The following is a 27,660-nucleotide window of genomic DNA, read 5'->3' on the forward strand; positions in this document are numbered from 1 at the left end:
AAAAGGAGCAGGGAAAATTTACGTGGATGTTGCTGGGACTCGAGGACCTGAGTTATAGGGAAAGGCTGAGTAGGTTGGGACTTTATTCCCTGGAGTGTAAAAGATTGAGGGGAGATTTGATAGAGGGATGCAAAATGATGAGGGGAATAGATAGGGTAAATGCAGGTAGGCTTTCCCCACTGAGGTTGGGTGAGACTACGATAGGTCATGGGTTAAGAGTGAGAGGTAAAATGTTTAAGGGGAACATGAGGGGGGACTTCTTCTCTTAGAGGGTGGTGAGTGTGTGTAACTGCCAGTGCAAGTGATGGATGTGGGGTCAATTTCAACATTTAAGACAAATTAGGATGGGTACGTGGATGAAAGGGGTATGGAGGCCCATGGTCTGGGTGTAGGTTGATGGGACTAATCAGATTAATGGTTCAGCACGGACTAGATGGCCTGTTTCTGTGCTGTAGTGTTCTATAACTAATGTAAATGGGGGCTTTATCCACATGAATACAACTTGGTGTGCTATAGGGTTAAACTAAGACTAGTGTTGGAGTCCCAGGAGAGACTGGGAATGCAGTACAACCCAAGTTAGAAGATTTATTTTGCAATTCACGGGGCAACAGATTTACGCATGCACTGTTGGCACACTTGGAAAGTCAGTGCTTATTTATTAATTTACTCTTAAAACACAATCAGGAGTATAATTGGCTCTAGTACAGGTCACATGACAAGAATTAATTTTCTGGCAGTCTGCAAGGATGCCTAAATGGGGTCTTGTGCTGCAGTCAGCCATGATGACATGCACACTCTGCAGTAACTGTCCAGGATCCTTTGCAGCACATTTGTTGCAGTTCGCTGTCATGTCTTCTAAAAAAAATGTATGCTTTAACTGTTTGAGTGCTGAATTTTCTTTGCAGAGTGCACTTGTATTTTGAATCATGGCATGGGCAGCACTGAGCACCTGGTAAGTTTCATATATAAAGCTGAGCAACTTATTAATTTTCAGTGTTTGCTGGGTATTGAACCGATTTCTTGCAAAGTTTTCCCATGTTGTTCAGGTACTGCACTTCACTGGTTTGTGATTACACTATAGTAACTTGCCATGAACACTTGGAGGGTAAGTGTCCTTTTTTTTCCCCTTCTTGGCTGCTGGCAGGCAGCCACTCAGATCCTAATCATGCAATGCTCTGTCTCCCTGAGATTGACAGGGTGGCATTCCCTCTGATGCTTGCTGGGTCATGGGGAGACAGCTGGTTTCTGTTGAAGTCTCCACCACTCTGCCTCCCCTGCTGCCTTTGGCTGAAATTTGCGACGGGGGTCCATGAATGCAAAAGATCTCTGCGTCCTTCCCTGAAGGGGTGACACCATAACATAGCATAGTGTAACGCTATAATGGAGCCAGTGATGTGGTTCAGTTCCTGGTGCTGTCTGAAAGAGGTTTGTACGTTCTCCCTGGGCTTTCCTCAAGGTGCTCCGGTTTCCTTCCACACTTCAAAGACCTACTGATTAGTTGGTCAATTGGCCATTGTAAATTGTCCTGTAATTAGGCTAGGGCTAAATCGGTGTGTTGCTGGGTAGTGTGGCTTGTTAGGCTGGAAGGGCCAGTCTGTGCTGTATCTCAAAATAAAAAAAAAAGCACAAAATAATGTAACACACATAAAAGTTGCTGGTGAACGCAGCAGGCCAGGCAGCATCTCTAGGAAGAGGTGCAGTTGATGTTTCAGGCTGAGACCCTTCGTCAGGACTAACTGAAGGAAGAGTGAGTAAGGGATTTGAAAGGGGGAGGGGGAGATCCAAAGTGATAGGAGAAGACAGGAGGGGGAGGGATGGAGCCAAGAGCTGGACAGGTGATAGGCAAAAGGGATACGAGAGGATCATGGGACAGGAGGTCCGGGAAGAAAGACAAGGGCGGGGGGACCCAGAGGATGGGCAAGAGGTATATTCAGAGGGACAGAGGGAGAAAAAGGAGAGTGAGAGAAAGAATGTGTGCATAAAAATGAGTAACAGATGGGGTACGAGGGGGAGGTGGGGCATTAGCGGAAGTTAGAGAAGTCGATGTTCATGCCATCAGGTTGGAAGCTACCCAGACGGAATATAAGGTGTTGTTCCTCCAACCTGAGTGTGGCTTCATCTTTACAGTAGAGGAGGCTGTGGATAGACATGTCAGAATGGGAATGGGATGTGGAATTAAAATGTGTGGCCACTGGGAGATTCTGCTTTCTCTGGCGGACAAAGCGTAGATGTTCAGCAAAGCGGTCTCCCAGTCTGCGTCGGGTCTCGCCAATATATAAAAGGCCACATCGGGAGCACCAGATGCAGTATATCACCCCAGCTGACTCACAGGTGAAGTGTCACCTCACCTGGAAGGACTGTCTGGGGCCCTGAATGGTGGTAAGGGAGGAAGTGTAAGGGCACGTGTAGCACTTGTTCCGCTTACAAGGATAAGTGTCAGGAGGGAGATTAGTGGGGAGGGATGGGGGGGACGAATGGACAAGGGAGTCGCGTAGGGAGCGATCCCTGCGGAATGCGGGGGGGGAGGGAAAGATGTGCTTAGTGGTGGGATCCCGTTGGAGGTGGCGGAAGTTACGGAGAATAATATGTTGGACCCGGAGGCTGGTGGGGTGGTACACTTCCCTTACACTTCCTCCCTTACCACCATTCAGGGCCCCAAACAGTCCTTCCAGGTGAGGCAACACTTCACCTGTGAGTCGGCTGGGATGATATACTGCGTCCGGTCCCTTACACTTCCTCCCTTACCACCTTTGCTGAACATCTACGCTTCTCCTATCATTTTGGATCTCCCCCTCCCCCTCCAACTTTCAAATCCCTTACTCACTCTTCCTTCAGTTAGTCCTGACGAAGGGTCTTGGCCTGAAACGTCGACTGCACCTCTTCCTAGAGATGCTGCCTGGCCTGCTGCGTTCACCAGCAACTTTTATGTGTGTTGCTTGAATTTCCAGCATCTGCAGAATTCCTGTTGTTTGGGGTACGAGGGTTTTTTTCTCCCCCTCCCCCTTTTCTTTCTCCCTAGGCCTCCTGTCCCATGATTCACTCGTATCCCTTTTGCCAATCAACTGTCCAGCTCTTGGCTCCATCCCTTCCCCTCCTGTCTTCTATCATTTCGGATCTCCCCCTCCCCCTCTCACTTTCAAATCTCTTACTAGCTCTTCTTTCAGTTAGTCCTGACGAAGGGTCTCGGCCCGAAACGTCGACTGTACCTCTTCCGATAGATGCTGCCTGGCCTGCTGCGTTCACCAGCAACTTTTATGTGTGTTGCTTGAAATTCTAGCATCTGCAGAATTCCTCGTCTTTGCGTACAAAATAATGTGCCCAGTGCTGTTTAAGTTCCAAGAGAATACGAGTATCTTTCATAGGTCGTCCATATTTTCTTTTACTGATAAACTAGTTGTATGGTGGTTGAAAGTAGGTTTTAAGGATCACACTGCATGTCTGCTAGGCTTGCAATAGACCTCAACTGTGTAGTAGTTCTTCTTAGGATCCAGTGGTACAATGCATAAAAGATGGCAGTGAGTACACACTGACTCACTGAAGTTGTCTTCAAGTTCTGAAATTGGTAATGTAGCTTTCAACTGATAAGACCTCAATCTAACCACAGCCTGGGTTCTGTAGTTTTGTATTTTGCAATAATCAGAATGAGGTAATGCTTGAATGCTTATATATTTCATAATTAAGATGGTATTAACTGCAATAAAATAGAAGGAACAAGGTACAAAATAATGGAGTGCTGATGAAGGGTCTTGGCCCGAAATGTCAAGTATCTCTTAACTTCCATAGATACTGCCTAACCTGCTGAGTTCCTCCAGCATTGTTTGTGTGTGTTGCACAAAATATATTTAATGTATATGCAAGTATTGTACTTAATTTAAAATCTTTGTTCCCCTCTCTTCAGTCAAGAGTTCCACAGACTGTTTCCATTGAGCTGTACTGAGTGGATTTTACCATCTTTCAAATAATACAAATACAGTTATTTTTGTCAGCGATACATTTTTGTAATTTCTGGACTTTCAGCATTCTCCTTTCTACAAATGACCTTGCCTACATTGCAGTCATTCCATACATCTTAAGGATCTATTTGTTGGTTTGAGATGGGCTAAAGTTTGGCTGCCTTTTTGTTTCTTTGATGGTAAAGTAGACCAAGGAATACTACAGCACAGTACAAGCCCTTTGGCCCACAACTTTTAACCCACTCCAAGGTCAATCCAACCCTTTCCTCCCACATGGCTCTCCATTTTCTTTCATCCATGTGCCTAACTAAGGATCTCTTGAATGTCCCTAACGTATCTGCCTTCACTGTCACCCCTGGTAGCACGATCCACATCCTGTCACACTCTGTGTAATAAAAAAAACCAAAACCTACTGCTGACATCCCTCTGTACTTTACTTCAATCTCAAATTTATCCCCCCTCATATTAGCTACAGTATTTCCACTCTGGGGGTGGGGGGAGTCCCTTCTGTCAACTTGATCTCTCTATGCCTCTTAATATCTTGTATACCTCTTATCAAGTTGCCTCTCATCTCTCTTCACTCCAAAGAGAAAAGCTAAATGTTTCCCATTGTACAAGGCTGCAGAATTCAGCCATTTGTTCCTGCAGGTGTAAGTATGGCATTTTGCTGGACATGCATGCATTTGTATTCTGCTCATATCCTTGCAGGGACCTATAGGCAACTTCCTTGGCTGTAGCCCTGGGGAGGCCCTATGGCTCTTCCCATGCTTACAAGAGCATCTATTCTCAACTCACTCGTGCAGTTCTCTCTGCCATTCCTGTCACTCTGTCATTATTGCAATCTGTATTCCCCGAATCTCAAAGTATGTTACTCGTAAAGTGGTATGTTGTAAAATAAACAGTAACAAAAAAAAAACGCTTAGTTCTGTGCTCCATCTCATAGTCAACAACTTAGACACCACCGCTAAGGAAGCTCACCTCCGCCTCTACTCTTTTTTAAAAAATTCCCCTACGATGATACCGAACTTGGGTGGTGGGTTGGAGATACGTCACTGCTAAAGGAGGTGTATGGTGTTTTCTCCCTCCGCTAGCCTGCAGGTCACCTTCGGGCCAGGTGTAGCACTGTTTTACCACCCCCCCCGGCCCCTGGTTCAGGGTCAAGTGAAGCCATGGGAGCAGGTGGTGGACTGTCATATGAGCAGATGGTGCAGATCACAAAGATCAAAAGTCCTGGTTATGTGACCACTGACCCATTGACGCTAGGCAGACAGTCTCTGAAGAGTATTGATAATGGCTGGGGCTACCTGTCTTGTAAAGACACTGCCCAGAAGAAGGCAATGGCAAACCACTTCTGTAGAAAAAATTGGCAAGAACAATCAAGATCATGGAAAGGCCTTAGGCTGGCTGGTGGCACAACAACATCGGTGCCAGACCCAGGAGCGGAGGTTCCCGGGTTTGAAACTAGTCGGGTCTGCTCCTGGGTACGCTTTCCATCCGTGCCGGGTTGAGAGTCGAGATCGCATCATCACGGACACACAGATGCATGCACATGCAAAGACTCGCAGGCACACGCCAAAAAAAACATGGAAATACCATGATCGCCCACACCCTATGACACGGCACAGAATGATGATGGTTTCGAACTGCAGTCTCCATCAAGGTCGCGGCTCAGATTTAGTTGATTTTTATTAGTTGTTTATTTTTAGTTCCATAGGATGATTTTAAGATCCAGGTTGGTGTTTGGGGGCAGGAATGTGCAGGGAATTGGAGTTCAGGCCAGAGGCTTAGCCTTCACTCCACATTTGAATGCCAGCAACGCAGATGTGGGATGTTGGGCAGCCGGAAGTGGGCTGATGCCCTTCCTCGGTGTTGTTCTGCCAAGCATTGTAGGTATGCTATGTTGGCACTGGAATGTGTGGCCACATTTGCAGGCTGATCCCAGCACACCCTTGGATGTATTGGTTGTTAATGCAAACAACACATTTAACTTTACATTTTAATGTACATGTGATAAATTTTGAATCCTACTTTCCCGGGAGGCTAAAGAAATTTGGCCCCCTCTATCAACCCTTGCCAATTTTTATCAATGCACCATAGAAAGTATGCTCTCTGGAGACTTAAGAGTTGCCATACCAAGCTGTGATTGCAAGAAACTACAGAGTTGTGGAATCATAAACGAGAAAATCTGCAGATGCTGGAAATCAGAGTAATACACACAAAATGCTGGAGGAACTCAGCAGGCCAGGCAGCATCTATGGAAAAGAGTAAACAGACGTTTTGGGCTAAAGCTCTTCATCAGGTCTGAAATGTCGACTGTACTTATTTCCACAGATGCTGCCTGGCCTGCTGAGTTCCTCCAGCATTTTGTGTGTGTTGCAGAGTTGTGGACACCACTTGGCACATCATGGAAACCAATCTTTTTTGCACTCTGTCTATACTCCATACTGCCTCAGTAAAGCAGCCAGCATAATCAAAGTCCACCCATCTTGGACATTCTAGCTTTTCCTCTCTCCCATCAGGCAGAAGATACCAAAACCTGAAAGCATGTACCACCAGGCTCAAGGACAGCTTCCACCCAAATGTTGACCAGACCTCTTACCGATAAGATAGATTCCTGACCTCACAATCTAACTTGTTACCTATTGTCTACCTGCACTGCACTTTCTATGTAGCTGTTAGACTTTATTCTGCACTCCGTTATTGTTTTAACTTGTACTGCCTCCATGCACTGTAATGATTTGATTTGTGTGAAGTTTGCAAGACAAGCTTTTCACTGTACCTCGGTACATGTGACAATAATAATAGGTTTTCTTTTTCAATCACACTCCACCATCTGTGGTCCTTTGTTGCCTCCACCTATCACCTCCTAGTCCTTTTCACTATTTCCACTCTTCCCTCCCTCCATTTTGCAGTGGCCCCTCCTCACCTGGATCTAAGTGAAGATTCTCGACCTGAAACGTTAACTGTCCATTTCCCTCTATAGGTGCAGTCTGACCTGCTTAGTTCCTCCCGTCATTTACTTTTGATCCAGATTCTGTATCTGCAGTCTCTGGTGTCTCAGCGACATTGCTGGTCTGCAAGATCTTGATGCACATCTTATCTGATGCAAAGGGTTTATAATGATTTTCAGCGGTATAGAGGCAGACCTGACAATGTTACTTTGTGAAGCTTGAAACAGATAATTCTTTACCCCCTTCCCCCCCCCACCCATGAGCCTCAGTTCCATAAAGCTGTTGTAGCCAGGGATGGTAATTGGGATAAGCTCCCATTACCTATTAAATGCTCCCAAAAGCATGTGCCTTAGCCTCTGACAACCAAGTCCAGCTCCTGGCCTTCATGTGTGGCTTGGCCTCTAAGCCCAATGGAATCGCTCTGTTGCCGTGAGAAGGGGCAAAGGTGGGTTACCTGGCACCTTAAAACCAGTACCTTTGGTAAGATGCGTTTCATCAGTCATGGTTGGCAGCTCACCGAGGAGAAGAAAAACCCTGGTCTCAAACCTCCACTGCCTTGCGGCTATATGCGCTCACAGGGAAGGCTTTGGGAGTAAATACTGAGGTTGGAAAAAATCCAGAGTTGGAGTCCCAAAGGCGGTCCTACATTGAGCTCAATGCTGACTGGCAACCATCTTGCAACACTGCTGGTGCCAAACTGTATCGGTCTCTGCCTTTCCTTTGGATTCATCAGCTCCGTGGAGAGGGGGAGCTTGCTGCATGAGCAACAGCTTGTTCTCCATATCAAACTGCCAGGTTGTGTATCTAGACAGCTAAGATGCAACGTCCATGGTCGACCCTGACCGCTGGAGGCCTCACAATGAACCTTCAACCAAAGATGGTGGAGACACCTGCGTATTTGTTCTAATGATGAAGAGCAATGACAAGTTGTATAAATGGACAGAATGAAGGCAGATGAAGTTTAATCCTGAAAAATGTGAGTTCCATTATGGAAAGACTAATAAAGCAGAGCTATATATGACGGTGGGGCCACATACAATGGTGGAATCAGAGTTGGGTTTATTATCAGATATGTGTCATGAAATTTGTTTTGCGACAGCAGTATAGTGTAATACATAAACTGCTATAGGTTACAATAAGAAATCTATAAAAATAGAGCAAAATAATAATGTAGTATTCATGGACTCATAGCAGAGGGGAAGAAGCTGTTCCTAAAATATTGAATGTTTCTTCATGCTCTTGTACCTTCTCCCTGGGTGGTAGAAATGAGAAAAAGGCATGTCCTGGATGGTGAGAGTCCTTAATGATGGATACCACCTTCCTGAGGTTTTGCCCTTTGAAGATATTTTAGATGGCATGGAAGCTAGTGTCCATGATGCAGCTGGCTGAGTTTATAACCTTCTGCAGCTTTTCCTAATCGTATACTTTTCCTCTGTACTAGACAGTGATGCAACCAGTCAGAACGCTTCCACGGTACATCTGTATAAATTTGCTAGCATCTTTAATGACGTGCCAAATCTCATCAAACTCCTTAAGAAGTAAAGCTCAGGATAGATCTTCAGAGACGTTGACATCCAGGAACTTGAATCTTGAAGCAGAGGACCTTGGTGTAGAAAGTCAAGGTAGCCACACATTAGATGGCTAAGAAGGCATATGGAATACTTGCCTTCATTCGTTGAGATATTATAAGGTACACTCAGTGGCCACTTTATTAGGTACACCTGTAACCTGCTCATTAATGTAAGTATCTAATCAGCCAATTGTGTGGCAGCAACTTGATGTATAAAAGCACTTTGACATGTTCAAGAGATTCAGTTGATGTTCAGGCCAAACATCAGAATGTGGAAGAAACGTAATCTAAGTGATTTTAACTATGAAATGATTGTTGGTGCCAGCAGGGGTGGTTTGAGTATTTCAGAAACTGCTGCTCTCCTGGGATTTTCCACACAATGCGTTTACAGAGAATGGTGTGAGAAAACAAAATATATCCAGTGAGTTGGAGATCTGTGTGCGAAAATGCCTTGTTAAGAGATATGTCATAGGAGAATGGCTAGACTGGTTCAAGCTGACAGAAAGGCGACAGTAACTTAACTAACCACGCATTACAACAGTGGTGTGCAGAAGAGCATCTCTGAATGCACAAGACGTCAGGTGGTGCATTGAAGTAAATGGGCCACAGTAGCAGCAGAAAAAGACGGCAGCTACACCGGGTTTCATGTGTACCTAATAATGTCGCCACTGAGTGTACAATCAGGGAAGATGTAGTACAGCGATGTAAAACATTAGTTAGGCCACAGCTGGATACCAATCACCGCACTACAGGAGGTGCCATAGAGAGGGTGAGGAGGTGGTTCACTAGAACATGGGATGGGGTGTTTCACTTGATGAGACCAGATTGAGTGTGTTTGTTTTCCCTGGAGCAGAGAAGGCTGGGAAGAACTTGAAAAAGGGTACAGAATTAGAGCCCTAGAGAGAGGTTAGCAGTGAGAAACTTCTCCCTCTAGCAGGAGTGCTCATAATTGGAAGGTGTTGATTTAAGGCACAGCATGGGAGGTTCAGAAGAACATTGAAGGACTTTGCTTTTTTTCACTAAGAATAGTCAAAATCTCAGTCAGGCCTTGTGCAGTTTCTTCTCTAGCCTCCCACCCTGTTGTTGGAATTTTGAAGACATCCAGCACCTTTACAGTAATGTGGATTATGAAAATCCAAATAAATTTTATACTTGGAACATTTCTTCAGATTTTCCTTGATCATCTTTGACAAGGCTACCTCAAGCCCCCTATTTTTGCCTTGATGTCACTTTTTCAAGACTTTATTGGAGCTGACTGTACCTGACCCATGCCTTTTTTTCCTCAGGCCAGTACCTCCAATATCCCTTGTCATCCAGGGTTCCTCACTCTCACCAACCTTGCCCTTTGGGAGGGAGGAAACGTCGACTCAGACCATGAGAGGCCTGCGTCGGGCATTTTCATGCCTTACAAGGCGCAGATTGGAAGTCTGTGTGGAGCGCCACTCCTCACACAGACACTAGAGCAATGTGTGGTTAAGTGCCTTGCTCAAGGACATAAACATGCTGCCACAGCTGAGGCTCGAACTAGCGACCTTCAGATCACTAGACAAATGCCTTAATCACTTGGCCATGTGCCCTCTACTCTAACAGAAGCATGCAGACCTTGAACTCTCACTATCTCGCCTTTAAAAGCCTCCCACATGCCTGTGGTCCTTTTGTCCATAAACAACCTACTCCAATCAACCTTTGCAAGCTTCAGTATCGTACAGTCAAAATTCACCTTGCCCAATTTAGAACTTGAACCTGTGGACCAATTCCGTCTCTTTCCATAACTAGTTTGCAACTAATAAAACTGTAGTCACTGGTCCCAAAGTGCTCCCGTACTGTTGCGTCAGCCTCACAGTCTCACAGCCTCACAGCCTCAAAATTGAGGGGCAACCTTTTAGAACAGACATAAGGAGGAGTTCTTTTAGCCAGAGAGTAGTGAATCTGTAGAATGCTCTTCTACAGACTGCAGTGGAAGCCAAGTCATGGGTATATTTAAAGTGGAAGTTGATAGTTTCCTGTTTGGTCATGGCATCAGAGGATATGGTGAGAAGGCAGGTGTATGGGGTTAAGTGGGATCCGGGATCAGCCATGATGGAATGGTGGAGCAGACTTGATGGGCTGAATGGCCTAATTCTGTTCTTGTGTCTTATGGTTTTGTGGTCAGTCACCTGCCCCACCCTATTAGCCAAGAGCAACTGGATCCTAGACTTCCTGACTCAGTCAGTCTGGATCGGGAACAGCATCTCCAACACCATCATGCTGAGCACAGGGGCCCCCCCAGGGCTGTGTGCTCAGTCCACTGCTGTTCACTCTGCTGACCCACGACTGTGCTGCAACACACAGCTCGAACCACATCATCAAGTTCGCCAATGACACGACCGTGGTGGGTCTCATCAGCAAGAATGATGAGTCAGCATACAGAGAGGAGGTGCAGCGGCTAACGGACTGGTGCCGAGCCAACAACCTGTCTCTGAATGTGAACAAAACAAAAAGAGATGGTTGTTGACTTCAGGAGACCACAGAGCGACCACTCTCCGCTGAACATCAATGACTCCGTTGAGATCGTTAAGAACACCAAATTTCTTGGTGTTCACCTGGCGGAGAATCTCACCTGGTCTGTCAACACCAGCTCTATAGCCAAGAAAGCCCAGCAGCGTCTCTACTTTCTGTGAAGTCTGAGAAAAGTCCATCTCCTACCCCCATCCTCACCACATTCTACAGAGGATGTATCGAGAGCTTCCTGAGCAGCTGCATCACTGCCTGGTTCGGGAATTGCACCGTCTCAGATTGTAAAACCCTGCAGCGGATAGTGAAGTCAGCTGAGAAGATTATCGGGGTCTGTCTTCCTGCCATTACAGACATTTACACTACACGCTGCACCTGTAAAGCCAACAGCATTGTGAAGGACCCCACACACCCCTCATACAAACTCTTCTCCCTCCTGCCATCTGGCAAAAGGTACCGAAGCATTCGGGCTCTCACAACCAGACTGTGCAACAGTTTCTTCCCCTAAGCCATCAGACTCCTTAATACCCAGAGACTAAACTGACATCTACATCATTTATTATTGTCCTCTGTGCTTATTGTCTTGTTTATTATTTATTGTACTGCCCTGCACTGTTTTGTGCACTTTATGCAGTCCTGGGTAGGTCTGTAGTCTAGTGCAGTTTTTATGTTGTTTTACGTAGTCTAATGTAGCCTTGTGTTGTCTCACATAGTCTAGTGTAGTTTTGTGTTGTTTCATGTAGCACCTGGGTCCTGGAGGAACGTTGTTTCGGTTTTACTGTGTACTGTACCAGCAGCTTATGGTCAGAATGACAATAAAAAGTGACGACTTGAAGAGTGCGCAGTCTATTATATTGCCCAAGGAAACCTTACTGAATGCATTTAACAAACTTCACCCTATCTAAACCAACAACAGTATGACAAGTTAGGAAAGTTAAAATTCCCTTCTCTGGCAATCCTACTATTCTAGTATCTTGCCACAATTTCCATAAATATTTGTTCCTCTAACTTCCATTGTCTGATTGGATCCCTATAGTACAATGCCAACGATGTGATCGTCAACAACAGGAATTCTGCAGATGCTGGAAATTCAAGCAACACACATCAAAGTTGCTGGTGAATGCAGCAGGCCAGGCAGCATCTCTAGGCTTCCTAGAGATGCTGCCTGGCCTGCTGCATTCACCAGCAACTTTGATGTGTGTTGTTGATGTGATCGTCCCCTTCTTGTTTCTCAGCTCCACCCATAAAACCTCACTGGGTAATCCTTCAGCAATTTCATCCCTGACGAATGCTGTGACATTCTCCCAAATTAAACGAACAGCATGATGGTGCAACATACATCAAAGTTGCTGGTGAACGCAGCAGGCCAGGCAGCATCTATAGGAAGAGGCGCAGTCGACGTTTCAGGCCGAGACCCTTCGTCAGGACTAACTGAAGCATGATGGTGCAGCGGTTAGCATCACATTATTCCAATGCCAGCAACTCGGGTTCAATTCTGCCGTTGTCTGTAAGGAGTTTGTACTTTCTTCCTGTGACTGTGAGGATTTTCTCTGGGTGCTCTGGCTTCCCCTCACATTCCAACTACGTAAGGGTAAGAAGGTTAAGTGGTCACGTGGGTGTAATTAGGCAGAGTGAGGTTGTTGAGCTGGGAGAACCTGTTAGCCTGCTGTATCTCCAATTTAAAAAATGCAACACTCTCTCCTTTGGACTTCTATCTTGCCCAAAGCATCTGCGCCCTGGAATATTAAACTGCCAGCCCTGTCCCTCCCTTAACCATGTTTCTGTAATGGCTATAATATCCCAGGCACGTGTAGCTATCCAAGGATCTGGGTATCGCTGGCTAAAATTTATCACTCAAGTTAATTATCCACTGGTAGTGGTCCACGGCTGTCATGGATCACAGTAATCCTTTCTCGTGGAAGCTCTCCTATGGTGCTGTTGGTTAGAGTTCCATGATTTAAATCCATTGACAATGAAGGAACACAGGTTGAATTGGTGGTAAGGAAGGCAAGTGCTATGTCACCAACCATTTTGAGGACTAGAATATTTATTTATTTATGGATTGCCCCCGACAAACCCGATTAACCATAATCTAATCACAGGACAATTTACAATCACCATTTAACCTACCCGATGTGTCTTTGGAGTGTGGGAGGAAACCAGAGTACCCGGAGATATCCCGTGCATTCCATGGGGAGGATGGACAGACTCCTTACACAGGACATTGTTTTTGAACTCTGATGCTATAATAGCATTGCATTAACCATGGCACCCAATAAAAGCAAGAAGGTAATGCTGGTACTTTATAAAGTATTGGTTAGGCCACACTTTATTGTGAGCAGTTTTTGGCCCCTTATCTAAAAGGATTGGAGAAAGTCCAGAGTCCTAGGAGTGAAAGGGTTATTGCATAAGGAGTGTTTGATGTTCCTGGGTCCATACTCACTGGTGTTCAGAAGAATGAGGAATGGTCTCATTGAAACCTATCTAAGGGCCTAAATAGAATGGATGTGTAAAGGATGTTTCCTGTAGTGGGGGAGTCCATGACAAGCGAGCACTGCCTCAGAATAGAAGGATGTCCCTTTAGGACAGAAATCAGTTTAAGCTCCAACTTCCAACCTGTCCTCAAATTTACATGGTCAGTTTCCAACACCTCCCTCCCCTTTCTCGATTTCTTTGTCACTATTTTTGGAGACAGCTTATCTGCTGTCTATTACAAACCCACCGACTCTCACAGCTTCCTGGACTATACCTCTTCCCACACTGCTGCTTGTGAAAATGCCACCACCTTCTCTCAATTCCTCCGTCTCTGCCGCATCTTCTCTCAGGATAAGGCTTTTCATTCCTGAACAAAGGAGATGTTCTCCTTCAAAGAAAGGGGCTTCTCTTCCTCCACCATCAAAGTTGCACTCAACCGCATCTCTTTCATTTCATGCATGTCTGCCCTCACTCACCCCATCCTCCCGCTACCTCACCAGGGGTAGGTTTTCTCTCGTTCTCACCTAACACTCTACCAGACTCAGTGTCCAGCACATATTTCTCCATAACTTCCACCATCTCCAATGGGATCCCACCACCAAGCATACCTTTCCCTCTTCCCCCCACCCCCTAACTTCCTGCTTTCCACAGGGATCGCTCCCAACGGGACTCTCTTGTCGATTCATCCCTCCCAACTGACCTCCCTCCTGGCACTTGTCCCTGCAAGTGGAACAAGTGCTACACCTCCTCCCTCACTACCACTCAGGGCACCAAACTGTCCTTCCAGCTGAGGTGACACTTCACCTGTGAGTCTATTATATCAGGTGCTGCTGGTGTGGCCTGTTGTATATCAGTGAGACCCAACGTAGATTGGGAGACTGCTTCACCGAGCATCTACGTTCTGTCTGCCAGAAAAAGCAGGATCTCCTAGTGGCCACCCATTTTAATTGCACTTCCCATTCCCATTCTGACGTGTCGATCCATGGCCTCCTCTACTGTCGCAATGAAGCCACACTCAGGTTGGAGTAGCAACACCTTGTATTCCGTCTGGGCAGCCTCCAATCTGATGGCATGAGCTTTGATTTCTCTAACTCCCGGTAATGTCCCCCCTCCCCTCCCCTCTATTCCCCATCCCCTTTTCCCTCTCTCACCTTATCTCCTTTCCTGCCTATTGCCTCCCCCTGGTGCTCCTCCCCCCCCGCCTTTTTTCTTCCTTCCATGGCCTTCTGGCCTCTCCTATCAGATTCCCCCTTCTCCAGCCCTGTATCTCTTTCACAAATCAACTTCCCAGCTCTTTACTTCACCCCTCCCCACCTTCCCAGTTTCACCTATCACCTTGTGTTTCTTCCTCCCTACCCCCACCTTCTAACTCTGACTCATTTTTTTTTCTCTCCAGTCCTGCTGAAGGGTCTCTGCCCAAAATGTTAACTATACTCTTTTCGATAGGCCTGCTGAGTTCCTCCAGCATTTTGTGTGTGTTGCTTGGATTTCCAGCATCTGCAGATTTTCTCCTGTTTCTGAGGAGTAATTTATACCATTTATTGAGATACAGCGCAGAATCGGCCCTTTGAGCCACGCCACCCAGCAATCCCCCGATTTAATCCTAGTTTTATCATGGTTCATATTTGGACTGTGGAAGGAAACTGGAGCACCCGGAGGAAACCCACACAGTCACAGGGAGAACGTACAAACTCCTTACAGGCAGCGACAGGAGTGGAGCCTGGGTTGCTTGTACGGAAAGTGTTATGCTAACCACTACGCTATCATGCTGCCCCATCCCTTTAGCCAGAGGGTTGTGAATCTGTGGGGCTGCGGTCGCCAAGTCTTTGGGAATATTTAAAGCAGAAGTTGATAGATTTTTGATTAGTAAGTATGTCAGTAGTCACAGGAAGAAGCTGGGAGAATGGGATTGAGAAGGATAATAAATTAGCCATGGTGGAGTAGACTTGATGGGCTGAATGGCCTAATTCTGCTCTTGTGTCTTATGGAGAAACTTCAGCCACTGTGCAAATGTGGTGAATGTTTAAGGTTTTTAATCTTGTACCAATTGTACAGATTGTTTTGTCCTGAATTAAGTTTCTCTTCTTGAGAATTGTTGGCTTTGTACATTCAGGCCACTGGAGAATATTTCTTCATGCTCCTGATTTATAGGCGGTGGAATGTCTCTGCCTCTTTATTGTGTAATATTAATTCATCAGCATCATTCTCCGGGGGTCCTTGGCTACTCACTTAGGGACTGTTGAGGGTGCAACCTGCCAGTTCTTATTTCGTGCTCTATATCTCTGAAAAGAGTCTTTTATTAACTCACCACACAGGAAGCAATGTTTGTGTCTGTATGTGATATCAATCTTGGCAACATGAAAGAAAATTGTCATGCTAATGCAAAGTATTGTCAAAAAGTGACACACAAAAAACGCTGGAGGAACTGAGCTCATTAGGCAGCATCTATGCAGGGAAATGAAGAGTCAATGAAGGGTCTCAGCTCAAAATATTGACACTCTATTCTTCTAACATAGGGTCTATGCACCCCTTGCTTAATGGCATTGGTCCATGGGCATAAAAAAAAGTTGGGAACCCCTGATCTAGATGCTGCTTGACTTGCTGAGTTCCTCCAGCATTGTGTTTGTGTGTGTGTGTGTGTGTGTGTTACTGTGGACTTCCAGCATCTGCAGAATCTCTTGTTTATTATTGTTAAAGATGTGGTTTGCAGCAGTTCTTAATGTTGTTGGGGCCCAAATACTGAAGCTGACTGAGAAGATAAATCTGCCTCTTGATAATTACTGTACTGGTTTTCTTTGGAACCTATTTTAGTGCTAAGTAAGATGTGAAGAAATGAACAACAGGAAATGGTAGTTTACCTCTCTTTGCTTGGCTCCCTGCCTAACCAGTGCTTTGAGAGGAAAGTAAATGCATTCTTTAATCCTTGTTTTACTGGCCAGTCCAATGTTATTAAAACTTCAGTTTTCAGGCTTTGCTTGAATTTTAGTCCCCGAATCTCCATCTGCATTATGTCGGGACTGGAATTCTTGTTAAGCAGAATTAAAGTTGAGCAAAAGATTCTTGCCAGTGTGTAAACACAAACTAATTTGAATATAAAAGTTGCTGGTGAACGCAGCAGGCCAGGCAGCATCTCTAGGAAGAGGTACAGTCGAAGTTTCGGGCCGAGACCCTTTGGCCCGAAACGTCGACTGTACCTCTTCCTAGAGATGCTGCCTGGCCTGCTGTGTTCACCAGCAACTTTTGTGTGTTGCTTGAAATTGCAGCATCTGCAGATTTCCTTGTCTTTGATAACTTGAATATGTTGTAATGCAGATATTTCACCCTGCAAAAACTCATTTCAGGGAGGTAGCACCATCAATTTGCTGGAGACTCCCGGAACTTCCCTGTGAGGTGGGATGTCTGCAATAGAGCAGCTCCTTAGCAGCTAGCCAGCTAGATTAAATAACGATAGCTGTGCTAATGAACGAATGACACCTGTTAAACTCACCTCAACATGTCTTTTACAGTCCTAACCCACCATGGGCAATAGAAAAGTCACTGTTGCAAACCCCTATTAGGCAGGGGTACACTTTAGCGTAGTCTGGGGTGAAGTGTGTTTTATATTTATTTTTGAAACACTCTGCCATGGCAGTGCAGGACACTAAATTGTACTGATGGAGAGACAGAGGTCGACTGTGAAGCCCGCCCACAGAGAAAACTCTTTGGTCTCTCTTTGTGCTAAGTAGACCTATCAGGATGCCCGCTCCTGCTCTCCCTCTCATTTCTGGGATATTGTATATAATTTGCGGACGTCAGGAAGCTGCTACTAATATGTGGGAGACTCCTGGAACTTCTGGGAGAGGTGGGATGTCTGGTAATGCATCCCACCTTCCTCCTTGGCTGGTTTCACCTATCACCTGCTGGCTAGTACTCCTTCCATCTACCCACCACCTTATTCTGGCTTCTCTCCCCTTTCTTTCCTGGCCTGATGAACAGTTGTGGCCCAAAAATATTGACTACTTGAGCTTTGACCAGTGACTGAACCGGCCATTGGAAGTTTGAGAGGAGGGGATTTCCCTCAGGTTCGCTGGCCAAGTAGAGAAAAGCAGCAGTGGATCGTGGCAGCGTAATTGAGCTTTGGCCAGTGGCCGATCCGTGTTTGGGATTGATGAGTAAAAGCAAATTAAATGACGGCAGTGGCCATCGTATGAGTGGTGATTTTGAGGCTTCAGTGTAGAGAGGCTTCAGTGAGAGAAATAAAAGAAAAGCTCTAGATAAAGTTTATTTTTCCTTCTTTATAACTGCTTAGCTAGGATAGTAGAGATGCCAGACAGGATAGTGCTCCTCTTGCAGGATGTGGGAAAGCAGGGAGACCTTCAGTGCATCCAGCTATAGCTTCCAACAAACTTCATTAAGGAGTTGGAGCCGGAATGGGATGTACTCCAGATCATTCAGGAGGCTGAGGGTGTGAAAGATGAGACATATTGAGCGGTAGTTACACCCGAGGTGTTGGGCATAGGAAACTGGGTGACAGTCCAAAAGGAGTTAAGGAGCTAGTGCAGAGTACCCCTGTGACCATCGCCCTCAACAACAGGTATTATCATTTTGGATACTGTTGGGTGGGGGCGGATGGGGGTTGGGGGAGGAATGACCTAACAGAGAAAAGTCGTAGTGGTTGGGTCCTTGGCACTGGGTCTGCCTCTGTGACTCAGATGGAAATGGGAAGGAGGCGTGCTGTGGTGATAGGGGAATAGACAAGAAGTTCTGTGGGTGAGAACGATATTCCTGGATGATATGTTGCCTCTGAGGTGTCATGGTCTGAGACATTTTGGATTGAGTCCTTCTTGGGTGGTGGAGAACAGCCAGAGGTCATTGTCCATGTTGGTACCAATGACATGGGTAGGATGAGTGATGAGGTTCTACATAAGGAGTTCAGGGAGTTAGGTGCTAAGTTAAAGGGCAGGACCTCTAGAGTTGTTTTTTCAGGATTGCTACTCATGCCAGGTGCAACTGAGGTCAGAGATAGGAAGATTATACTGTTTAATATGTGGCTAAGGAGTTGGTGTAGGAGGGAGGGCATAAGACTTTGGGATCATTGGACTCTCTTCTAGGGAAGGTAGGACCTGTACACAAGGTTCAGTTTGCACCCGAACTGGAGTGGTGTAATATCCTAGTGGGAAGGTTTGTTAATGCTGCACAGTGGCGTTTAAACTAGACTTGCGGGGGATGGGAACCAGAGCGCCAGAACAGTTAGTGGAGAGGTTGTGGAGACGGACGCTGGTAAGACCTTAGACAAAATCAGAAATTAAAAGGTTGAGCATGGTGCAACCAGTATCCTGAGCTATCCTGAACGGCGTATATTTCAATGCAAGAAGTGTAGTAGGAAATGTGGATGAGCTCAGGGCATGGACCAACACCTGGAATTATGACGTTGTAGCCGTTAGTGATACTTGATTGCAGGAGGGGCAGGGCTGGCAGCTCAGTCTTCTGGGTTTCTGTTGTTTTGGACATGACAGAGTGGGAGGGATTAAAGGGGGAGAGGTGGCATTACTAGTCAGAGAAAATGTTATGGCAGTACTCCATCAGGGCAGACTGGGGAACTCGACTTGTAGGCGTTATGGGTGGAACTGAGAAATGAGAAGCATATGACCACATTAATGGGACTATATTACAGACCACCCAACAATCTGTGGGAAAGTTTTTAGATGGTATTCTAAGGAACCAGACATAAGTATTTGGATAGACCTTGACTGATTAGGGATAGTCAGCATGGCTTCGTGTGTGGTAGGTCATGTCTAACCAAACTTGTAGAGTTTTTTGAGGAAATTTCCAGGAAAGTGGATGAAGGCAAAGCAGTGGATGCTTTCTACATTTGACAAAGTCCCACATGGGAGGCTGGTCAAGAAGGCTCAGTCGCTCAGCGTTTAGAATGATGTAGTAAACTGGATTAGACATTGGATTTGTGGGAGAAGCCAGAGAGTGGTAGTAAAGGGTTGCCTCTCCAACTGGAGGCCTGTGACTAGTAGTGTGCCGCAGGGGTCGGTGCTGGGTCCTTTTGTTGTTTGCCATCTATATCAATGATCTGGATGAGACTCGTTGACTTCATCAGCAAATTTGCAGATGACATCAAGATGGGGGCGTTGTGGACAGAGAGCAAGGCTATCGTGGCTTGCAGAGAGATCTGTGTCAGCTGGAAAAATAGGCTGAAAAATGGCAGATGGAATTTAATACAGATGGTGAGGTTTTGTACTTTGGTAGGGCCAACCAGGTTACAACTTGCACAGTGATCGGTAGGGCACAGAGGAGTGTGGTAGAACAAAGGGATCTGGGAATACAGGCCCATAATTAGTTGAAAGTGGCATCACAGATAGATAGGATTATTAAGAAAACTTTTGGGACATTGGCCTTCGTAAATCAATGTATTGAGTACAGGAATTGAGATGATATGCTAAAGTTGTTTAAGACGCTGGTGAGGCCTAATTTGGAGTATCGTGTGCAGTTTTGGTCACCTACTTACTGGAAAGGTGTAAAACAGGTTGAAAGAATGTAGAGAAAATTTACAAAGATGTTGCCAGGTCTGAAGGACCTTCATTATGAGGAAAGGTTGAATAGATTAGGACTGTATACTTTATAACGCACAAGATTGAGAGGAGATTTGATAGTAGTATGTAAAATTATGAGGGGTATAGATAGGGTAAATGTAAGCAGGCTTTTTCCACTGAGGTTGTGTGGGACTACAACCAGAGGTCATTGGTTCAGAGTGAAAGGTGAGAAGTTTAAAGGGTACATGAGGGGAACAGTCTTCACTCTGAGGGTTGTGTGAGTGTAGAATGAGCTGCCAGCACAAGTGCCTGTGTGTGTGTCAGTCAGAATTTGCAAATGAATGATTCACTATGGTTCCTGGCAGTACTTGCATTTTGTGGGCTGACAAACTACACTTAAAACGCAAGGAAGGCAGAAGACGACAGCTACTGTCTTAAGCTGAAAAAGACTGATCATCGGGGTCTCTCTTCCCGCCATTACGGACATTTACACCACACACTGCATCCTTAAAGCAAACAGCATTATGAAGGACCCCACGTAACCCCTCATACAAACTCTTCTCCCTCCTGCCATTTGGCAAAAGGCACCAAAGCATTCGGGCTCTCACGACCAGACTGTATAACAGTTTCTTTCCCCAAGCCATCAGACTCCTCAATACCCAGAGCCTGGACTGACACTAACCTACTGCCCTCTACTGTGCCTATTGTCTTGTTTATTATTTATTGTAATGCCTGCACTTTTTTGTGCACTTTATGCAGTCCTGCGTAGGTCTGTAGTCTAGTGTAGTTTCTGTGTTGTTTTTGCGTAGTTCAGTGTAGTTTTTTTTATTGTTTCATGTAGCACCATGGTCCTGAAAAATGTTGTGTCGTTTTTACTGTGTACTGTACTAGCAGGTATGGTCAAAATGACAATAAAAAGTGACTTGATTTATGCATTGACATTTATTTGTCTAAAACTGACAATATTATCTGTGTATCAATAAACCTTTGTGAAAGAGTATTTTTGGAGTTATGACATAGAAGATGATGAGAGGCATTGATTGTGTGGATAGTCAGAGGCTTTTTACCAGGGCTGAAATGGCTAACATGAGAGGACACAGTTTTAAGGTGCTTGGAAGTAGGTACAGAGAAGATGTTGGGGGTAAGTTTTTTTTTAATGCAGAGAGTGGTGAGTGCATGGAATGGGCTGCCGGTGACAGAAATGATAAGGTCTTTTAAGAGACTCCTGGATAGGTACATGGATCTTCGAAAAATAGAGGGCAATGGGTAACCTTGGGTAATTTCTAAAGTAAGGATATGGTCGGCACAGTATTGTGGGCTGAAGGGCCTGTATTGTGCTGTAGGTTTTCTGTGTTTCTATAAGCAAATAACTTCAGCCACCAATCTTCAGATCTGAATATGGACTGTAGATTAAATTTAAAATGCAGCTCTGAACAATGGGTTCCTAGAGCTGTGAAAACAGTGGTTAATTGAAAAACCAGACAATGTTGATTAACACTTAAGCAACACACCGAAGGGTCTCGGCCCGAAACGTCAACTGTACCTCTTCCTAGAGATGCTGCCTGGCCTCCTGCGTTCACCAGCAACTTTGATGTTTGTTGCTTGAATTTCCAGCATCTGCAGAATTCCTCGTGTTTGCGTTGATTAACGCTTGCCTGGAGTGTGAGTGTGAAGAAGGAGGTGTGAACATTATATGTAACTCAAAGGAAGCATTGTAGATACAAGGTAAATATAGAATGGACCTTTGATCTTTCACAAATAAAATGTCATGTAATATTGGGTCAAGCAGACCTCTTCCTCTGAAAGAGTCTCAATATGATACCTGCTGTATCTCATTTTGTTGAGTAAAGAGGTACTTCATATCTATGAGCTGCATCTCTCCGGTGACGTTGTTCACACGACAGCAATCTGCTTATCAAGTCCACATTGAATTTACTACTCTTGCCCCTCCATTCAATCAGCACCAATACAGTTCTCTCAAGGCTTATTTTCCTTTCATTTGTGTCCTTTGCACCTTACCTCTGCATTATTATTAGTCATATTGAGCAACCTGTTTTCAGGAACAACACACACACAAGATACTGAAGGAACTTGGCAGGTCAGGTAATATCTATGGAAATGAATAAACAGTTGATGTTTCATACAGAGACGCTTCTTCAGGACTGAGAAGGAAAGGGGAAGATGCTGAATAACGGTGGGGGAGGGGTGCAGGGGAGAAAAGAGAAGGAGGATAGCTAGAAGGCGATAAATAAAGTGGGTGGGAAAGGTCAAGGGCTGGAGAAAGAGGAATCTAATTGGAGAAGAGTGTCTCCCATAGGAGAAAGGGACAGGGGTATGGACCCAGGGGTAAGCGATGGGCAGGTGAGCAGAGGTAAATGTCAGAATGGGGAATAGAGTAGAGGGGAAATGCTTTCTCAAGAGGAGAAATCAATATTCATGCCACTAGATGGATTGTAAGTTGTTGGTCCTCCACCCTTTGGGGGGGGGATTTTTTTTCCGCAAATCTAGATATAGAATAGAGCAAGGTTATAATCCTTTGTCCATATATGCTGTACATGTCTATTTTGCATTGAAATGCAAAATATCGTGATTGTTTCTAGTGGTTTCTAGTGGATAGGATTGTGACTAGTGGTTTCCCACAAGGATCTGTTTTGGGACCTCTTCGTGATTTTTATTAACGACCTGGATGTGGGGGTAGAAGGGTAGGTTGGCAAATTTGCAGACGACACAAAGGTTGGTGGTGTTGTAGATAGTGTAGAGGATTGTCAAAGATTGCAGAGAGACATTGATAGGATGCAGAAGTGGGCTGAGAAGTGGCAGATGGAGTTCAATCTGGAGAAGTGTGAGGTGGTACACTTTGGAAGGACAAACTCCAAGGCAAAGTACAAAGTAAATGGCAGGATGCTTGGTAGTGTGGAGGAGCAGAGGGATCTCGGGGTACATGTCCACAGATCCCTGAAAGTTGCCTCACAGGTGGATAGGGTAGTTAAGAAAGCTTATGGGGTGTTAGCTTTCATAAGTCGAGGGATAGAGTTTAAGAGCCGCGATGTAATGATGCAGCTCTATAAAATTCTGGTTAGGCCACACTTGGAGTACTGTGTCCATTTCTGGTCACCTCACTATAGGAAGGATGTGGAAGCATTGGAAAGGGTACAGAGTAGATTTACCAGGATGCTGCCTGGTTTAGAAAGTATGCATTATGATCAGAGATTAAGGGAGCTAGGGCTTTACTCTTTGGAGAGAAGGAGGATGAGAGGAGACATGATAGAGGTGTACAAGATAATAAGAGGAATAGATGGAGTGGATAGCCAGCGCCTCTTCCCCAGGGCACCACTGCTCAATACAAGAGGACATGGCTTTAAGGTAAGGGGTGGGAAGTTCAAGGGGGATATTAGAGGAAGGTTTTTTACTCAGAGTGGTTGGTGCGTGGAATGCACTGCCTGAGTCAGTGGTGGAGGCAGATACACTAGTGAAGTTTAAGAGACTACTAGACAGGTATATGGAGGAATTTAAGGTGGGGGCTTATATGGGAGGCAGGGTTTGAGGGTCGGCACAACATTGTGGGCCGAAGGGCCTGTGCTGTACTGTTCTATGTTTTGACTGGTGCGTAATATAATGAATCAGTTTAGTACGTATTTTTACAAGACATTGCTCTCTTTATTTGCTTTTGAGAGGCTCTGTTCTATATCCATGAACAATCAACATATTGTTATACAACTGAAAGTAAACTTATAATCAAAATACATGCTTGTCACCAATACTACCTTCAGTTTCACTTTCTTGCTGGCATTTACAGGAAAATAAAGTAATACCATAGAATTTATGTAAAACTATACATAGAGTGACAAACAACCAATGTGCAAACAAAGGCAAATTGTGCAAAAAAAAAATATCCTGAACATGAGTTGTAGAGTCCTTAAAAGTGAATCACTAGGTAGAGGAATCAGCTTGATGTTGAGGTGAGTTTTCCATGCTGATTTAGGAGCCATTTTGTTGTAGGGTAACAACTGTTCCTGAACCTGGAAGTGTGGAACAGAAGGGTTCCGTACCTCTTGCCTGATAGTATCAGTTTAAAAAAATGAGCATGACCTTGATGATGGACACTACTTTCTTGTGGCAATGCTCTATGTTACTTGCCTCTTTGTAAGGTAACACTGAACATCTAACCTTAAATGACAGAAGGGTGGGGGTGAGAGAGGCTTGTGCTTGAGATAGATGGACAAGGGGTATGCTTTTTGGTGTGTGGGAGAGGGAGAGATGAACTCCATGTGCTTTTGAGTGAGCGTTGAAGGGAGGGAGGAGGGTGTTCAAGTGGAGGAGTTTGTGCTTTGCTTAGAGGAAGGGAGAAGAGCAGATGCGTAAGGTGAGGCTGGAGTGAATGAGATGGGAGCTTGGGTTGAGATGGGGAAGAGTTATTGGAGTCTTGTGCTATCATGCAGGGGTAGCAAAAGTGATTGAACCATTGTATTGCACTTCAGTGAGAGTGAATCAGGCTTAGAGTTTGTATCTTGGGTCAGCCTATGATTCTGTCTGAGAGTTGGGCAGCAGGGATACAAGTGGCAGGGAGAGTAAAGGTTCGAGATCCAGACATCTGCATGCACATTGACAAATCACACAGTTGGAGCTGAAGGGGTTCAGCGCCAGAACCTTGGGGAGAGGAAGGTAGGGGGAAGGGTGTTGTGAGTGTTAGTGTATGAATCTGAGTATATCTGCTGAACATTATGGGCATGCTGTGAAGGTGCTGGAACGTATGGCGACATCAGGCTGCCTCCATCACACCCTTGGGTGAGTTAGTTGTTGATGCAGAGGACACATTTCACTGCATATTTCAATGTTTTTGTGTGCAAATAATCTTTGAATCTTGAGATATGGAGGAGGTCATAGAACACTACAGCACAGAAACAGGCCCTTTGGCCCATCTGGTCCATAGTCTTCCATCTCTCTTCCATCCTTGTACCTGTTCAAATTTCACTTAGACGTTGAAATTGAACCCGCATCCATCACTTACGCTGGCAGCTCATTCCACTCTCTCACCACCCTCTGAGTGAAGAAGTTCCCACTCATGTTCCCCTGGAATGTTTCATGTTTCATCCTTCACCTATGACCTCTAATTCTAGTCTCATCCAACCTCGGTGGATTAAAAAGTAAATGCAACCAGGATTTGGATGCCCTTCAAAATTTTGTATGCAAGATGCATGTGAGCTGCCAGTCAGTGTTGAACAGTACTTTAGGGAGGATGCAGGATCTAGATATCACAGGGGTATCTAAATATCATCTCTCCCACTGATGGCTAATCCAAACACTAGCTGATCCATCTTTCTTTTGCAGTGCTTAAAATGTATTTGATGAGAAACGATATCACACAGTGTACCCCCGAAGCAGAAACCATGTGGAGGTTTACAAGGGTGATTTGCAAGAAATTGCCTGATTTAAATCCTGCATTGGTGTAGATCAAATGGCTGATTTGGCTCCTTTCTTTTTAATGTTCTTCTATTACAGGAGGATAATGGTTTAAAAGTACTGCATTGATTTTGAAGTGCTCTTGGATACGCAGGGATCCTCAAAGATCTTTTTATTGCCCTTTTGAAAGCTTTTTCTAAATTCTTCATTTTCCCCATTTCTTCTTATTTTCATAACCACCTTGGGAGTTTTACTCCATGAAATACTCTCTATCAATAAAAAGTGTTGTAGTTCTTGGATACCAAGTGATGCTAAATTTTTTTTTGGTTCTAAAGGGTGAACTACATTGTGTACAACTACAGACATCCTGACTCTCATAGCTACCCTTTTCTAAAAGATAAAAAAGTCTGAATAAATTCAGCTGATTGATAAATAATACTTGATGTAGCAATCATTCTTTATTCTAATATAGTTCTGTTCATTTAGTAAAAAGATTTAGCTTTCCACATGAAAGATAAAGTAATTATTTGAGTAAATTGAAGATTATTGGGGTCATATCCTGTTTAACTGGCATTTCTCCTGTTCTAATCCATTCAGCAGGGTATATTCTCCCATCTACCATTCTCCCAATGGATTTTCAGCAAGTAATTAAACTCCTAGGGGAATACTAGATTTCCTTTACTGAAATTATCAATTTTCATGTAGCAAATAGAAAACCAATTATGCAATATGGGTATAAATACCAGCAAGGGAAATCTAATTGCTGTGTATAGAGTTTAATATCTGTGTGCAGTAGTTTAAGGAAAGCCTGGGAACATTACTTCCTGTCGAATAATTACACAGATTGCCTTCATTTCCATATCAATATCTATGCCCACAAGTTACTATTGGAGGCAGTTTATATCAGTGAGACTTGGATATTTATATGGGATCACACTAATTAAGGGGTGATAGTTGTCACAATACGTGCTTGTATGCTTTTTATTTAAAAGTAATTCCTGGATAATAAACTATTTGAACTTGCAAGCCACAACCTCCTTTATGATGTTTGTCAGCTTGCAATTTTTGTCCTAAGATCCCTATTCAATTTATTATGCCAGTTCATTAATTGCTAAAGCTGTGTGACAATGACGGTAAGTAATTTTAAAAAGTGATTCCATAGGGCACTGGAACAGGATTAGGCCATATGGCCCATTGAGTCTGCTCTGCCATTTCATTGGCAGGTGATTTATTATCCCTCTCAACTCCGTTCTCCTCCCTTGTCCCCGTAACTTTTGACACCCTGACTAATCAAGAACCTGTCAACGTCCGCTTTAAATGTATCCAATAACACAGCCTCCTCGGGCTTCTGCAGCAATGAATTCCGCAGATTCACCACTCTCTGGCTAAAGAATTCTTCCACCTCTATTCTAAAGGGTCGTCCTTCTTTTCCAAGGCTGTGTCCTCTGGTCCTAGACTCTCCCACTATTGGAAACATTCTCTCCACGTCCATTCTATCTAGTCCTTTCATTATTCATTAGGTTTAAATGAGAATCCCCTCTCATTCTTTTAAACTTCAGTGAGTACAGGCTTGGAGCCATTAAATGCTTCTCATCTGTTAACCCTTTCATTCTCAGGATAATTCTCATGAACTTCCTCTGGATCCTGTCCAATGCGCACATTCTTTCTTAAGAGGCCTAATGCTGCTCGCAATACTCCAGTTGTGGTCTTACAAAGCCTCTATTATTTTCTCATTTTCTTTGAATCCAAAACTAAGTGTTGATTTCCCCCTCGGACTGGATCTTTTGTTGGGAAATCTTGTTGAATTTAGTGTCAAATGCAGTAGATTCTGGTTAATTGGGACCCATCGGGGCAAGTATGTTGTGGCACAATTAAGTGGCTATCCCAATTGTCTGAAATTACATGGAAATGGTTAAAAAGGTATATTTAAACAAAAGACAAACTACCAGTTAACTGAGTAAATTATGTATTTAAATGAAATACAGTACAGAATAAATTGGAACACTACCAGTATTATTACAGGACTATAAAAATGTGTATTAGTTCGTAACGTTTACCCACAGAAGAATTGATTGAGTATATGCTGGCATAGTACTTGACTAGTAAACTATCTATTCTTAGCCCCTTAAAGCATGAAGGTTTACTGGTTTTCCTAATAACCAACAGTTTCTTTTTATCAGTTCCTGACATTTGAACAACACATCAGTTATGTGATCCACTACTTTCTTTGAACCTGATTAGTTGCGTGTTTGCAGCAAAGGGAACAGTCTAGTGTGGAATTTTTTTTGCAAGAAAAG

General features: G+C 44.5%; 1 protein-coding gene across 2 annotated transcripts in view; it reads left to right on the top strand.

The window, feature by feature from the left end:
* Window positions 1–794: 794 nt before the first annotated feature.
* The window catches only part of znf532 (zinc finger protein 532), a 188,464-nt gene continuing 161,598 nt past the window's right edge, over window positions 795–27,660 (top strand). For both annotated transcript variants that reach the window (XM_063042706.1, XM_063042708.1), the window contains exon 1: window positions 795–952. The gene's annotated coding sequence lies outside the window, so the exon portion shown is untranslated. The remainder of the gene's footprint in view (window positions 953–27,660) is intronic.

Source organism: Mobula hypostoma, chromosome 3, assembly GCF_963921235.1.
Source record: "Mobula hypostoma chromosome 3, sMobHyp1.1, whole genome shotgun sequence".
Lineage (NCBI taxonomy): Eukaryota > Metazoa > Chordata > Chondrichthyes > Myliobatiformes > Myliobatidae > Mobula > Mobula hypostoma.